We start from the raw sequence: 17,961 nt of genomic DNA on the forward strand, positions 1-17,961 counted from the left end.
ACCTCTGCCTCCCGGGTTCAAGCGATTCTCCTGCCTCAACCTCCTGAGTAGCTGAGACTACAGGCATGTGCCACCGCTCCTGGCTAATTTTTTTTTTTTTTTTTTTTTTTTTTTTTTTTTTTAGCAGAGATGGGGTTTCACTATGTTGGCCAGGATGGTCTCAATCTCCCGACCTCTGGCGATCTGCCTGCCTCGGCCTCCCAAAGTGCTGGGATTACAGGCCTGAGGCAGCGCGCCAGGCCTATAGCAGCATTTTAAAAGGACATTTGCTTGGGTATATAATTTTATATCCAACATTTTTTTCCTTAAATATTTAAAAATATCCTACTCCTTCTTTTGTTGCATCCATTTTTGTTGCTATGTCTGATATTCTGATCCTTGCTTCTTTGCAGGTGATCTCTGACTCACTGTAAGCTTTGTAAATTTCTCTATGACTTGCATGTTCTAAAATATCTCGCTAGCATTTTCAGTCATAGGTTTTTCTTTGTATATCCTGTTTGGCCTGAGGGCAAATCTGGCAATGAAAACCCAAGTGCTCACACACCCGTGACTCTGCTGAACTGCTCGCACTTCTTACCAGGCGTCCTCATCATAATGCTTTGCCCATGTCCAGGACTCTTTAACCAGAGATGCATTTTTTGATATGTGATATGTGAGGTCCAGTATAAACTAACCAATTAAAAACACCTTATGTTGTAAGATCTGTGTGCTCTGTTGTTCTAACTGAATATTTTTATCTACAAAGCCTGTATTGGGGTTAATTCCATCCTTAGAACCTGGCATTAGAGGGACATCATGTGGTAGTATAAGGTTATGCAGGCAGGCTTGTCGGCAGCTTTCTTTGTAAATTGCTTTTTCTTGAGAGGTCAACTCTTCGTTCACAGGATGCACTTTTGCTAACAATTATCATACGCCAAATATCATATCCTTTATACCAAAACAACATTTTGTCACTGTATAATGGATTAAGTTATTTAGGTGGAGAGGAATTTTCAGGATTTTTTTTTTTTAAGTTTTTGAAATAAATATAGGGAATAACAATTCTAAAGGTTGTTTTAGGATACACACTAATGGAGAGTATAAAACTATCCAGTGGATGTCACTTTCAGAATGCCTTAAAGTCATTAACATTTGAATCCTAACCAGATTTTAAAAGAAGTGTGAATGTTGTTTGCTCGTCAAAAGCAGTGATGATAATCTTAAATATAGAGTCCAGGAATGGCATCTGTGAAACATAAACATCTTTCTCCAACTTGATGGTGAATTAATGCTGACTGTGAGCTAACATAAGAGCCTTATTATTTAAATTGTGTTTTTTAGTAGCATTCTGATCAAAACCATTATTAATGTTGTTGCCTTGCACCGCGCACGTCTTTATATCATTGTGTTCTAATATCATGAGATAAGCATATGGTTCTCATATAATTTTTTAGTGTAATAGTGTTATGTTTGTGCTATGTTTTCTTTACATGTTTTTATTTTGAAGATTTACATCAGATCCAGCCATTTATAGGGCATTGAAGACCAAACACATGCAAACATCAAGTATTTTAGAGTTGATTTCTAGCAGAGGCTGAGGTGGGACTCTTGTTCGAGGGATTTAGTGAGGGAGCATCCTCAGGAGAAGAGCATGGCGGGGATCAGTACAGGACAGGGAATCCAGCTCGGCAAGAATGTGTCTTAGCTGGAGACTGGCTTCAGCTTGACCCCACAGGACAACTCTAGAGCATCGCTGTCCAGTGGAAATATATTGCATGCCATACAGGTAATTTTAAATTTTCTGGTAGCCACATTTAAACACGTAAAAAGAAACAGATGGTTTAAAACACTTTGTTTGAACGAGTGCATCCAAAGTATTGACATTTCAGCATGTATCAATATTAAACATTTGATAAGATATCTGTATTAGTCCATTTTCACACTGCTGATAAAGACATACCGGAGACTGGAAAGAAAAAGAGAATGAATTGGACTTACAGTTCCACACGGCTAGGGAGGCCTCAGAGCCATGGCGAGAGGCGAAAGGCCCTTTCACCTGGAGTCAGCAAGGAAGAAGCAAACGCGGAAACCCCTGATAAACCCATGAGATCTCATGAGACTTATTCCCTATCACGAGAATAGCATGGGAAAGACCAGCCCCCATGATTCAATTACCTCCCCCTGGGTCCCTCCCACAACACGTGGGAATTCTGGGAGATACAAGTTGAGATTTGGTTGGGGACACAGCCAAACCATATCAACATCTTATGTTTCTTTTTATACTAAATCTTTGAAATCTAGTGTGCGAACAACATGTCTCACTTCAGGTGCTCGACAGACATGTGTGGCGAGGGATGACGGTATCCAGTGGCACACACCTCAACCGCACAAGAGTTGGTCGCGTCTTGGGTCAACGTTTGTACCCCCAATTCAGTTATTAGCTATACTCTGTCCTCAAGGGTTGGGAGGAGTAGTCTTAAAGGCGAAGTGGTTCCTGTTTGTCTGAGGGCAATTCTTCTTGAGAAGGTGTTCTCTTTGAGTTTTACCAGCAGGGTATGGGCATGGGGGGAACATGTCTGGGCACCTGAAAACAAAGCATTCTCGACAGTCCCTAGGGGCGCTCATGTACACTTGCTTCTCACATTAAGTTCCTTCGGTGCACACAGGGCTTCTCCAGGATTACATTTTTTTTCTGAGAAAACTATGAGGAAGGCTAGTGGGACCAATGATAGCTCCCACTGCAGGCTTGGTCCCAACACTCTCTCATACCCAAGATTTCCCTTCTCCACCAGTGTTTAGAGTCTCCTCCCCACTGACTGGCACTTGTGGTGGTGGTGGCAGTGGTGTGTGGGGTGTGTGTGTGTGTGTGTCTGAGAAGGGAGGGTTTTCTCAAACTCACATTGCTGCAGGATCCGACTCCCGGTTTATTTTGCCCTTATTAATGGCTGTGATTGGCAGTAGAATTAAATCCAGCAATGCTAGTAACAAAAGACATCCTGGTGGATCACCAGAATGCAAAATACCTTCTGCTCTGTCTCAATTATGTAGCAGCAGCCCTATTTCTTCATGATTAGAGTCAATTGCTCCTGCTAATATAGCAACTTCTTTCTTAGCTAGTTACTTCACTAGCACACAGAACATACACTGAGCAGTAATAACTTTAAGTTTAGTGCAATCCACGTTGTTCCTCCTGGTGGAAGTGATGTCTTCTGGGAATCAGGAATGCTGAACCCACAGAGATTATATTTGTGCACACTGGAAGTACAAATCCCTTGAATGTGGATGGTAGTGAATGGCTACCTCCCCCATTCTCTACCTGGACACAGTATTTTACATTTTGAGGACCATATAATGACCATTCATTTAATGTGTGTATTGCATAATAAAGGATAGTACCCCATCCCCGTGCAGGGTGTCACATTGAATCGCTCGTGATTCCCTGCATCTACAAAGCCTGCTTTATCACAGGCCATGGCTCTTGCACTCTGTGGGAGGTGGTAGGACCGGGGTATTCCTTGGTCTTATGCCCACTACTTCACCTCTATTTCTTTAAAGTGGGTCTCTGGGAATGAAGTGATCATATGTAGGATCCTATGTGAGCAGAGTAGACATTCTTTGCATTCTTGGACAAGAGGGCTCGCTGAGATATTACAGACAGGAAAGGCAGACTATTACCTGGAATACGGGTCTATCCCATCCAAGTTTACATATTACTTGGAAGAATGGAAGGGATCTGATATAATCATTTCCAAATAATGTCCAATATAGACCTTCTGAGAGATGCTTTCAGCATTAGTCCCTGATGGTGGCATGACAGAGCTTCAGCAGCCGCTGTAGCTAATTCACCCTTGGCCTAAGGAATCTCTTGCCTTTGGACCCATACATCTCTGCCATGATGGCTGCTTCAACTGAGCCCATTGCATAAGCACCGGGATGACTGAGAATGGAGTCTGACTAAAATTTATTTGTTAATTTATCTTGTCTGCTTGCTTGATAAGTGTCTCTTTGGCAGTAGCTGCTTCTGTGGGCAGTAACCTGATTTAGAAGGAGCTCCACACTTTGTTCCCACTCCCATGCCTCCCATGCATCTCATCTGCATGCCTCTCCCCAGACCTCTCTGAATCCAGTCTACCAGGCCTGCTCCTCCTAGGCCTCTGACTGGACAGTCAGCACTCCCCATGATACACCCTTATCTCAGCTATGTCTGTTTTCACACAAAGTGGATGGCCAGGCACATCGCCTGAACCTCTGGCCATTGGACTGTAGATAAGCAGCCATTCTTTTTTTTTTTTTTTTTTTAGACCAGGTCTTGTTGTCACTCAGGCTGGAGTAGTGCAGTGGTGCAATTTCAGATCACTGCAACCTCCATCTCCCAGGATCAAGCGATTCTTGTGCCTCAGCCTCCCAAATAGCTGGGATTACAGGCATGTGCCACCATGCCCAGCTAAGTTTTTGTATTTTTAGTAGAGATGGGTTTTCGCTGTGTTGGCCAGGCTGGTCTCAAACTCCTGGTCTCAAGTGATCTGCCCAACTTGGCCTCCTAAAGTGCTGAGATTAACAGGCATGAGCCACTGTGCCATTTGGCCAGCTACCATTCGTTTTTGATATGCACCCAAATTTCTAGCAGGCTCACTGTTTCATGAACAAAGCCTGAGCTTTTAATTCTTCTCCTTTGCTTTTACTCACCCCACTCCCTGCTGTCGTGATGCCATAGGTGTGAGCTTAGGACAGATACCTGTTCACTACTGGCAGGTGACATGAGAGTCTAGGTCAACAGTTTATGCAACTTACTTGTGACCTCTGAACCTGCTCATGTTTGATACTGGGTGTGATTAGTCCATTGTACTATAGATTATGGCTGGGTCCACCTATAACTTGGTGTTTCTGAGAGTACACAATATAGTATTTTTGTCCATGAAGTCACTTGATGACTTCGTATCTCTGGTTCCACTCTGACCCAGTAGTAAATCAGGGACCATTTTACACATGGTGTATGTAGTTATTTTTTGCAGATGACATGCCTTCTTCCAAACCTAGAGATCTAGCCACAGCCTCTTGCTGGGGCTTACCAGAAGCTCCTCCTGGCATATGTCTCTATTAAGACACATCTGGAAATATGAGATGGCCCAGGTAGTAGGTTTGCTGCTACACAGCCTGGAACAACTGCAGAGCTTCCTTGTTTTGTGCTGCCTTCTGAAAAAGCAAGTTGTGTCCCAAGATAATTGGATTATGATGTCATTACTAGTATGACATGTGTTGAATTAAGTGATATTCTAAAAATAAATACTTAAATAGATACTGAAACACAGTCCTGTGGTATATCTTAAGGAAGGATTTCTCAACCTCAGTACTATTGACATTCTGAGTCAGATAATTCTTTGTTATGGAGAAGCGTCCTGTACAGTTTAGGATGTTTAGCAGCATCTTGGCTTTTACCCATTAGATTCCAGCAGCACCTGCCCCAGTTGAGACAGCCAAAAATGTCTCCAAATATTGCCCAATGTCCCTTAGGGGATAATCAACCCCAGTTAAGAACCACTTGTTATTATGATTCTCTAGAATTTATCCTGTATTGATAAAATGAATGTTTGCTGTCATTTTAAAGATCTAGGAAAATTTTTCTCCAACGTCAATCTGATTTTCGAAGAGGTTATAAAATCTTTGTTTCCTCAAGTTGTAAGATAAAAATGATTATGAAACTTAAAATCCCCATTATAGTTTCTATATGAAACATTTGCAAGTCACAGAAGGTTTTGCTTTGGTTTTGCAGGACTGTTACTCCTCTACCATGATCAGATCATTCATGTGATCTCTAACACTGATGTGAGATTGACATATGATAGAATAGGGTGTTGGTGAACACTTGCTTTTAATGTGAGGAAAATCCACCAGTGCAGCAGTGAGGAGGTGAGGACCTTGGCCATTGCTGGAATTGGAGGTAGTGGAGTAGATCTGCATGAGTAACCCAGTGCTGCCTAGGACGGGGTGGGTACATCTGTCTACAACTGCCTCAAGCCCTTTCATCCCTCACACTAACCTAAGCCCCATTTTAGCCTGTTTCAATAATAAAGTAATATTTAAATATGTATACTATGAATATGTATATATACGTACTTATGAAGTATTAAATATATATAAATTACTAAAGTGACACTGACTTCTATTTGCTTTAGAAGTACCTTATTTATCAGTTTGCTCAGCATGGAGAAGGGAAGAAAATGTTATTTGTTGCGGGAAGTCAGGGACCCCGAACGGAGGGACCAGCCGAAGCCACGGTAGAAGAACATAAATTGTGAAGATTTCATGGACATTTATTAGTTCCCAAAATTAATACTTTTATAATTTCTTATACCTGTCTTTACTGTAATCTCTGAACATAAATTGTGAAGATTTCATGGACACTTATCACTTCCCCAATGAATATCCTTGTGATTTCCTATGCCTGTCTTTACTTTAGTCTCTTAATCCCGTCATCTTCTTTGTAAGCTGAGGAGGATGAATGTCGCCTCAGGACCCTGTGATTGTGTCGACTGCACAGATTGTTTGTAGAGCATGTGTGTTTGAACAATATGAAATCTGGGCATCTTTAAAAAAGAACAAGGTAACAGCGATGTTCAGGGAACAAGAGAGGTTACTGAACTGGCCTCTGGTGAGCCGCAGGGAACAGAGCTATATTTCTCCTCTTTCATAAGCAAATAGGAGAAATATGGCTGAATTCTTTTTCTCAGCAAGGAACATCCCTGAGAAAGAGAACGCGCCCTGAGGGTAGGCCTATAGACAGCCCCTTTTTAAGGCGTCTTGTCTTTTATGGTCGAAGCCGAAGGCATGAAATAAGCCAGGGTCTCCTATAGTGCTCCCAGGCTTACTAGGATGGGAAAACTCTCACCTAATAAATTGTGGTCAGACAGGTTACCTGCTCTCAAACCCTGTTTCCTGATAAGATGTTATCAATGACGAGTTGATGGGTGCAGCACACCAACATGGCACAAGTATACATATGTAACAAACCTGCACGTTATGCTCATGTACCCTACAACTTAAAGTATAATAATAATAAATAAATTTAAAAAAAAAAAGATGTTATCAATGACAATGCGTGCCGAAACTTCATTAGCAATTTTAATTTCTCCTCATCCGATGGGCCTGTGATCTCACCCTGTCTCCATTTGCTTTGTGATATTTTACTACTTTGTGAAGTACGTGATCTCTGTGACCCACACCCTATTCGTGCACTCCCTCCCCTTTTATAATCGCTAATAAAAACTTGCTGGTTTTATGGCTGGGGAACATCACCGATCCTGCCAACATGTGATGTCTCCCCCGGACACCCAGCTTTACATTTCTCTCTCTTGTGCTCTTTCCTTTTATTTCTCAACCCAGCCGGGACACTTAGGAAATAGAAAAGAACGCGCGTTAAACATCGGGAGCTGGTTCTCCCGATAGTTATTTCTTGAATCTTCCTCTCAGACTTCAATGCCTGGTGCTCCTTTTGGGAATGTTGAGAAATAAAATCAAAGAGTAAATATTCTGTGGCAAGTTGGAGCAGCTCTGTAGGGGCCAGTCTAGTAGGTGCTCTTGTGGATGGTGGCAGCTTGTGTCATGCATGCGTTGGACAAGTCCATATGGCATATGGCTCTGTGACTCACAGCGCAAATAGTGTTAACTTTGGCCAGTGACTGGAGCTTATGGCAGCTTCACTCGCAGATGTTTTGCAGTTGCTGTCAGGGCAAGTGTGTACTTACAAATGGCTTCCATCCAATGGTGTCCAGATTGTTTGGGGCAGGGCAAATACAGGCAAGTCAGAGGGTCAAGCCAGTGTTAGCAAATATGCATGGGCTGCACCAATGGCACGCACCTTTCCCAGACAGGCATGATTGAGCAACGGATTACATTTCCTCCTCACAAGAAAACTGGATGCCTCTGTCGCTAAACAGAGCCCACTCTCAGTGCAATTCTGGGGTAGCTGAAGCATGGGGCTCTAAAGGGGACAGAAATGAAGAAACTGTGAATGTACCGAAGGGGATAGAGTTGTACTACAAATAAGACTCAGGAATAGGATTGCCAATGTTGAAATATTTTCAACTTTGCAATAAGGCAAATGCCTTCCATATTTGGTTATCCCAAAGAAAGGAAAAGGTCCCTTACCCCAGATTTTGTCCAGATGTGAAGACTGTTCACACACACACACACACACACACACACACACACCCCAAGACGATATAGAAAGGTTTATTGCTCAGATAACAAGGCTTTCTTGCGACAACAGGGTGGCTCCTTAGTGGGTCCAAAAATGGTTTGAGAGAACAGAGAAAGCAGTTGAGCCTGGGGTGTTTACTGAGGTTAGTGATAAGGAAGGAGTGGGGGTTCCCATAGGTAGTTTGAAATTCCCACTGGCACCAAAAGAGGGAGCACCTCAGCGTTATTATAAACTTTCCCAGGTGCAGAGTAGAAGGAGAACAGGGAGAGGTGAGGGTTCAAACCTGTGCGTGGTCAAACATTAAAAAATGGCGGCTGACTGTGTGTTAGCTTTCTAGGGCTGCTGGAACAAGTGACTACAAACCGGTGGCTTAAAACAACAGATTATTTGTTGCCTCACAGTTCTAGAGGCTGGAAATCTGATATCAAGATGTCTCCAGGGATGATTCCTCCTGGAGGCTCTGAGGCAACATGTGTTTCAGGCTTCTCTTTTAGCTTCTGGTGATGGCTGGCAGTCCTTAGCTTTTCTTGGCTCATAGAAGCATCACTGTGGTCTCTGCCTCTGCCTCATGATGGTCTCCTTGATTATCTGTCTTTGCGTCTCTTTTCCTCTTCCTATAAGAGCACCAGTCGTACTTGATAAAAGGCCCACCCTACTCCAGTGTGACCTCAACTAAATTACATCTTAATTACTTCCAGAACCCATTTCCAAATAAAGTCACATTGACGGGTACCATGGGTTAGGATGTCAACATATATTTTGGGGAAACACAATTCAAACCACAACTGACTATTAAATGTTACATGCCAGTCTTTGACAGAAGTGATTAATGCTTGTATATAAGGCAAACATAATGGCAGACATAACTTCTTGATGGTTAATTTATCCTTAGTGTAAATTTAAGTGGTCATGGGCCACTGGCATAGATTGGGTGGGTGTCTGGTAGGGCTGAAAGAAATAATTATCTCCATTAATCCTTTCTCCCTCAGTGCCATTGAGTTTCTGCTATGATTTTTGCCATTACTAACCACTGTGTAATAAGAATGAAATTTTGCTTCACTAACTTCTTTAGGGGCTGCATATTGCTTTGTTTTCTAAATGTGCTGGGTATAGAGACAGTACAGTGATCATCTTTGAACTCTTTAAAAGAGACACTGTAATTAAGGTAATTTATGGCTGGTTTGTAACAGCTCTAGCTATATTTCTGGGGATGCCTGAATGTCTGGCTTTAACTTTTGGTCAAGATAATGGTAACGGAATTTATAATGTTCTGTTTAAATTCTGACCCTTAGGGCCAATTTTTTAACTTACGACTTTCAACTGGCATAATGGGTTAGACATCCTGACCTATGGGTCAGAGGTACATTAAAAATCTTGAACCGGGCACACTGGCTCACACCTGTAATCCCAGCACTTTGAGAGGCTGAGATGGGTGAATCACCTGAGGTCAGAAGTTCGAGAGCAGCCTGGCCAACGTGGTGAAATACCATCTTTACTAAAAAAAAAAAAAAAAAAAAAAAAGCCTGGTGTGGTGGCACACGCCTGTAGTCCCAGCTACTCGAGAGACTGAGACAGGAGAATCACTGGAACCCAGGTGGCAGAGCCTGCAGTGAGCTAAGATCATGCCACTGCACTACAGACTGGGTGAGACAGAGTGATACTCCGTCTCAAAAACCAACCAACCAACCAGCCAGCCAACCAACAAAAAACTCTCTTACATCTCTGTCTTGAGCTCTCTGAAGCTTAGATTCATTGCATGGTTCAACTCACAGAGCACATTCGTGTGTGAATAAAGACCCTGAGGAGTTAGCACTGGGATCTCTCAAATACTCAATGCTTGCCTCCACTCCAGTCTCTTTCTCTAAATGGACCAATCAGTTGCCTTTAAACCAAAGCCTCACAGGAGAATGCTCTACGGAGTCTTGTCCTTTCAGATACCTGAACTCCTGAAATGTTTGGAGAGGTTGAGGAAAGGCTTGGGAGTAAATTAACACAAAGTTTATGGTCTGAAGACACTTTAGTCATTTCAATGAGTGAATGCCTAGCTTGCAGCTGATGAAAGAACTTCAAATCTGTCTGATTATTAAGAAGAAAGAACTTCAAATTTGTCCAGTTATTATTATTACTTTGTTGTTGTTGTTGTCATTGTTTCTGTTTTTCAGTTGAGTGTGAGCAGAAAAAGAAACTGGGGATAAATTAATTTTTTTGTCCTACAAGGTCAAGACAGTTTTATTTTGGATTTAAATTCTTTTGGATTTTGAAGTCTTTGGACTTGAACACTTTTAGGATTTGCATTTAATTTCTTTCTGAAAATACTGTTAATAAGACTATATCAAACATATGGGACGTTTTCTATAATTGTTGGAATTTTACTAGCAGAACATCTTTAGGCAATTTATTATGTTAATATCTTATTGTTGTAATTCAGTTTCACTGAGGATCTTCCGATACGCTCTGTTGAAATTCTTAAGTGGACACAGTTTGGATAGGAAATGAGATAGAGAAATAATTTTTGGCTTTGGTGGCAGACGTGTCTTGGAACTAATTAATTGTTGTTCTGACTATTTTCAGATCCATATGGGACAAAATCAATACTAACAACTATTGAACTGTGGAGGTTTTAACATTTTCTGAAAATTTTTTGATGCTCCTTTTGTAAGAGTTGGGGGATTATGTCTTTTATCATGAATCTGGGCCCTTTCAGTGACTAGCTTATAAACAATATCATACAGAGAAAGTGAAGTTCCTAACTTCCAGGGCTAGGTAGAAAAAGCAGTACTGCATCCTCCTGGTTCTCTTGGCACATTTGTTTTGGAGCCATGAGTTACTACATAAGAAGTCCAACCACCTGGAGTAGTGACCTGTAGGTGCTCGGGTTGACAGCATCAGTTGAGGTCTGGTACCACAGATTCAACTACGTAGGACCAATCACCAGCCACGTGCATAAAGATGCCTCTCAATGATTCCCCAGCTGTGTGGTTACCCCCAACTGTTAAATTGCGCCAGCCAAGACTCCAGAGATGGTGGAGCATGTGTAAGACATTCACACTGCTTCATTCTGTGAGCATTGAAAAGTTATTGTACATCACTATGTTTTGAGTACTTAGTTGTGCAGCAGTTATAACCAGAGAATGCTCTCTGAAGTCTATCCAAAGGGGTAGTAGTTAGCATTGGGGATGCAATCCAGTCAAGACTGAAGTTGGACATCCTGTCTGTTACTGAGTTTCCTTCCCCTAGGAAAATAGCCACAGTCCTGATGGAACCATGGCATTAACCCAGAGAGCCAGGAGAATGAAAAGCTGAGCACCATCAGGGGAGACCTGTTCTTCACTTCTGGAGTCAGTAGGAGAGACTCTTGTTACCTTCCCAGTCACTCCCCACAGAGGTAGGAGAGGAGGCAGTGGAAGTGATGGACTTGTTGTTATTTGAGAAGAAGTTGGGTGTGCTTGGTTCAGCTCACATATTTCTGTTTTCCTCACTGGGGGCCAGCCTGACCACAGGGAACATATGGACCTGTTTCAGCTGCCCATGTTACACATGTAGGGGGCCTGGCTCACTTAGGGCAAGCATGTGGGGTTGTAGTGTCTTCTGTGACTAGGACTAATTCCGCAAGTCAACTAGGAAGCTTATTCTCTCCTGCCTCCCACACTGTATAGTACCTCCTACAACTCGGTCTGTGAAAACAAAATATTTTGTCCTTCAATGCCCTCATTTCATTTAAAAATTAATTTTTTAATGAAGATATAATTGTACATATTTATGAGATACATAGTGATGTTTTGATACATATATAATGTATAGTGATCAGATTAGAGTAATGAGCATATCTATCACCTTGAATATTTGGTACTTCTTGTGCTGAGGATATTAAAAATTCTCTCTTCTAGCTATTTTGAAATATACTAGAAATTCTCATTAACTATAATCACCCTACTGTGCTGTCAAACACAATAACTTATTTCTTCTAATTGTATTTTTGTACCTATTATCCTACCTCCCTTCATGTCTCCCGCCCTTTTTCAGACTTTAGTAACCATGATTTTCCTTTCTACATCTATGAGATAAACCTTTTAAGCTTTCACATATAAGTGAGAACATATGGTATTTATCTTTCTGTTCCTGGCTTATTTCATTAACATAACGTCCTTCACGCTCATTCATGTTGTCCAATGGCCTCATTTCTAATCTCATTTTTATTACATTCAGAACTCAGGTGGGGATGGGGAGGTACCATTTGTTGGGCTTCTTTAAGATGCCAAGACAATTCTCCTGTATTTATCTCATATATTCAGTCATACTATTTACATGGTCATGTGATTCATCCAACCACAGACAGACAAAGTAGATCTTTATTGTTATTACTAATTTATAGCAAATTTTAAAAACATATGCAATGCACAACATCTTGTCCTAATCCTCTAGAAACAGACTCTAGATTTAAGCTTAGAAACCAGTCTTTCAATATATTACTGCCACATTAAGAGCTTCTTTCAAAAGAGTGAAACTCTGCATAATTTCTGGGCACTTAGAGTTACTTTTACTTTAACTATTTCTGAATGCTATCCATCACATGACAGGGTGATAAAACATTTGTAGATTACTAAAGAAAATAGTTCCAGTGTTTTCAGCTGGGAATCCTTTTCAATCATAATACATTTCAAAGGGCTGCCAGAAGATTTATTAACTTTTTCTCAGAAATAAATCTTAAACAGTTTGCTACCCAATGTGATATGCTTTTTTCATAATCCAAACCATACTGAGATTGCACAAAAAATGACAAAGTCCCTAGTTATAGAATTCCTGAACAGTGAAATTATGGCTTCAGAGGTAGGAACAGCCCAATATCTTTCATTTCAAGAGAAACACAATTTTCTAACTTTTACCTCTACAGGCAAAAAATTTACTTCTAAAATTCTTTTGAGTCTTATACCTCAGTGTTTAAATTTTATCCCTAAATTAGTAATTTTTCTTTCTTTTCATCCACACAGATTCTATACCCTTACTGGGTTATCATCTTTTTTAAAAAAATTGACAGTTTTATTAAAATATAAGTGATATATAAAACTGTACATATTTAATGTATACAATTTTATAATCTTGAACATATAGATAGTCCCATAAAAATCATTACCATGATCAAGGTAATAAACACATCTATCACCTTATGTAAACACTTTTTATGGTGAGAACATGTGACATAAGATCTATATTTATTTATTTATGTTTTAATTGACACATCATAACCATACACATTTATGGGGTACTGAGTGATATTTTGATACATGGATACAATGTGTAATGAGCAATTCAGCATAATGAGAACATCCGTCATCTCAACCATTTGTCATTTCTTGGTGTTGGGAATATTCAAAATTCTCTCTTCTAGCTGTTTGAAGATATACAGGAAGTTATTAGCTATAGTCATCCTACAGTGTTGCAGAACACTAGCACTCATTCCTTCTATCTAGTTGTAATTCTGTATCTATTAACCATTCTTTTCCTCTTCTCTTTCTCTGCTCCCCTTCCCATCCTGTCGTAAACAGTATTCTATTCTCTACTTCTATGAGATCTTTTTATTTTTTTCTCTCCCACATATGAGAGAGAACACAGAGTATTTGTCTTTCTGTGCCTGGCTTATTTTACTTGACATAATGTTCTGCAGGATTATATCCTGGAAACAAACTTTTAAAGTGCATAATATAGTATTGTTAGCCATAGGCATGGTGTTGTACAGGTTTCTAAAACTTATTCATCTTGCCTAACTTAAATTTTATACCCATTAAGCAACAATTTTCTATCTTCCTGTCTCCATCTAGCGCCTAGCAACTGCCATTCTCTTCTCTATTTCTATGAGTTTGACTATTATAGACACTTTATGTAAGTGGAATCATGCAGTATTTCACCCTCTATGACTGGTTTATTTCACTTAGCATAATGTACTCCAGATTCATCTGAGTTGTCACATATGGCAGGACTTTCTTCTTTTCAAAGCTGAATACGGTGATACACCATTATATGTATATATCACATTTCTTTCCGTTCATCTGTCAATGGACATTAGGTTGTTGGGTTTTGGCCATTGTGAATAATGTTGCAGTGAACATGGGAGTTCAGATGTCTCTTTGAGATCTTCATCTTAATGCTTTTAGTTATATACCCAGCAATGGGATTGCTGAATCTTATAGTAGCTCTATTTTTCATTTTTTGAGAAACCTCTATTCTGTTTTCCCTAGTCATTTCACCATTTTAAATTTCCACCAACACTGTTAGAAGGGTTCCAGTATCTCTATATGCTCACAAATGCTTGTTATCTTTTCTGCTTTTGATAATAGCCTAACAAATGTGAGAAAATATCTCATTGTGATTTTTATTTTCCTTTCCCTGATAATTAGTGATGTTGAGCACCTTTTCATATACTTGATGGCCATTTATATGTCTTCTTTGGAGAAACATCTATTTAAGTACTTTGTCTGTTATTAAACTGGTGTGTGTGTGCGTGTGTGTGTGCGTACGTATGTTGCTATTAAGCTGTAGAATTCCTTCGTATAATTTGAACATTAACCCCTTGTCTGACTGCCTGAACTAGAGTTCCAGATACAATGGAGTGTTTTCTCATTGTATGCATCCTGATGAGATTAGACCTGAATATAAAATCTAGAGCATGAGCAAACAGGCTGAGTGCTAGGCATCCATTTTACTGTCTGATAGTTTTGTAGTCAGCATGGTGACAGAAATTTCCTAATTTGACAGCTTCATACAGCTGTTTTCCCAAAGGAGTAGTTTTCAATTCTTTCATCAGCATTATGGATGGCAACCTCCTCTGTTAGCAACTCTGGCAGCAATGATAGAACATTACCCAAATGCTTTGTAGGTAATAATGTTCTGGAGATATTTCTGGAAGCATAGCCTAAGCCGAGTGCTTTGGCCCTTCCTATTTTTCAAGCTATTTAATATGTAGTAAGACATCCCTTTTTCAACCTAGCTAAAGCAGATTCTGTTTTCTGCAATGGAACTCTAACGTGTAAATTATTTATGAAGTAAAAGTATAGCAACATGCATAGGATGATAAACTCCAAATAACTCAGAATAGTGGTTTTGACTGGCAATGTGTGGCAGAGAAAAGCATAGAAGAAGGGAAATGGAATAAGAATGGGGAATGCGACTGGGAAGGGAGCCGAAGCCCGGTCACCTTTCAAGGACCCAGAAGCAGGGTTTTGGCCTAGGTAACGGGGCAGAGATGTGGTTCGAGATTCTCCCCGGACTCGCCGCCATGGGCGTGTGCTTGTTTATTCCAGGAGCGGCTACTGCGTACATCCAGAGGTTCACTAATAGGGGCAAGGAAGAAAGGGTTGCTCATTTTGGGTATCACTGGAATCTGATGGAAAGAGATAAGTGCATCTCTGGAGTTGATCATTACTATGTGTCAAAGGGTTTGGAGAACATTGATTAAGGAAGCATTTTCCTGACTGATGAAAAAACAACTCAGTTATGGCCATCTACCCCTGCTAGAAGGTTATACAGTGTATTATATAACATGCAATGTGTTATGTAGTGCTTAATAAAAATAAAATAAAAAAATAAGAATGGGGAATGCAGATAATTTCATGGCATTATTTTTCAATTTTTATTTCTTAAATGATTAGTGAGTGCCTGCATATTTACTATGTCAATTCTTACACTTTTTGTGTATGAGAAATGTTTTCTTTAAAATAATCTCACCAGATATTCTTTGGAATTTTGTGGATGTGTTTTCTCAGCTGATCATCATTCTTCTGATGATCTCTTATGAAAACTTAGATATCTCCAGTCTCGAGGATAAAGATATGAGTGATACAAACCAGTTAACAAGCTTATTGCAGATGGTCTCAACCACTTCCACTCCACATGCACACCTCACATACCACACACATTACCACACATGCAAAGTTAAGAAACACAGCATTCTCCCTCCTTTCCTCTCTCTCTCTCTCTTTTTGAGACAGTTTTACTCTGTCATCCAGGCTGGAGTGCAGTGGTATGATCATGGTTCACTGCAGCCTCAACCTCCTAGGCTCATGCGATCCTCCCACTTCTACCTCCAGAATAGCTAGGACCAGAGGGTACACCACTGCATTTGGCTAATTATTATTTTATTTAAAAAATGTAGAGATTGGGTCTTCCCTTGTTGCCGAGGCTGGTTTTGAACTCCTGGGCTCATGCAATTCTCCCATCTAGTCCCCTCAAAATGTTGGAATCACAGACATGAGCCACCATACCCAGCCAGTATTATCTTTTTATGTGGTTTATATTAATATATACACACTAAAATTGTAAAAACATGGAATGATTTTTTTCAATAACAAACATGATTCAAATATTCTGTTTCTTTTTTAAGCACTCTGTATGGATTGTGTACAGACAGGTTAAAACTCAATTCCTCTTGCTGTTCTTCAAAGCCTTTTGATTGTAATCAATCTGTCAATACTGCTGTATAGCAGTTTCCTCCTTTGGAAAACAGAAAAAAACGTATTAATTTTCTTAAAGTTTTTTGTAAGAGTTATTTTTCAACTGGGTGTATATTATTTCACAAAATATTTGAGGAGGTTTACAACCAAAATTATGACAAAAACAATAGCAAGACTTTTGGCAAAATGAAAGGAACACAAATAATTCCCTCTCTTTGTCTTTTAAAATCCCATTTAAACATCCAGTAGTTAAAACAAAGACAGAAAATTCTGTATGTTCACTGGAAATCAGTCAGAGGTTTGTGTATTCCACATTTTAGAGAACTAGAGGAATTGCTGCTAAATTTAGTACGAATGTAACTGAACTGAGCAAACCTATGTAGAAGTGGTATGAGTCTCTGAGACAAGGATATGCAGACAGCAGTGGTAGCTGAACATTCCAGACAGTACAAAATTTGAGGGGAGGGCTGGGCATGGTGGCTCACAGCTGTAATCCTAGAAATTTGGGAGGCTGAGGTGGGCAGATTGCTTGAGACCAGGAGTTTGATGTTGCAGTGAGTTGTGATTCCACTGCTGTACTCCAGCCTGGGTGACAGAGTGAGCCAATGTCTCTATTGAAAACAAAAGAAAAGGAAAGAAAAGAAATTGAGGGGAGAGGTTTGGAAGCAAAGATGGGCTAGGAAGACTGTTATGGACTGAACGTGTCTCCTCAAATTCATGTGCTAAAATCCTAACTCCCAATGTGACGGTGTTAAGAGGTGGAGCCATTGGTACCTGATTAGATAATGACAGTGGAGCTTTCATGAATAGGATCAGTACTCTCACAAGAGAAGCTTAAGAGAGGTTTCTAGCTCCTTCCACCATGTGAGCATGCAGGGAGAAGGTGGAAGTCAAGGAAGAGGAAATGAGCCGTTTCCAGATGCTGACTGCTAACATTTGGACTTCCCAGGCTCTAGAACTATGAGAAATAAACTTCTGTTGTGTATAAGTCACCCAGTCTATGGTATTCTGTTATAGCAACCTGCATGGAATAAGATGGAGACCATCAGATAAAACGCTTCTAAAGTTTTTCTCTATTCTTTCACTTGGATTTATTGAAAAATGCAAGTAACTTGCATAGTTGGCATTTAGAAAACTATGCAGAGCCTAGAAGCAGAGAAAGTCTTAAACCTGATCTCCTTCAAAGAGAGAAATAGGCTTATGGGAGGATGTGCTCCCCAGAAAACCTCTCCAAGTCTTTGTTGTAGCCACTAAGCTCCTGGCTGTGGTTTGCATGAGGATCTAATTCATCATTATTTAGCTCAGCCTGTTGGACCTCTGGACTTGGAGACAGGCCCTGCT

At 40.3% G+C, this 17,961-nt stretch overlaps 1 pseudogene across 1 annotated transcript; it reads left to right on the top strand.

Annotated features, from left to right (window-relative positions):
* Window positions 1–13,261: 13,261 nt before the first annotated feature.
* LOC101005364 lies at window positions 13,262–15,754 on the top strand (annotated as a pseudogene). Its single transcript, XR_640583.4, has one exon. The product of XR_640583.4 is annotated as an NADH dehydrogenase [ubiquinone] 1 alpha subcomplex subunit 1 pseudogene (transcript).
* Window positions 15,755–17,961: the final 2,207 nt, after the last annotated feature.

This window comes from Papio anubis, chromosome 19, assembly GCF_008728515.1.
Source record: "Papio anubis isolate 15944 chromosome 19, Panubis1.0, whole genome shotgun sequence".
NCBI classification, from domain to species: Eukaryota; Metazoa; Chordata; class Mammalia; order Primates; family Cercopithecidae; genus Papio; species Papio anubis.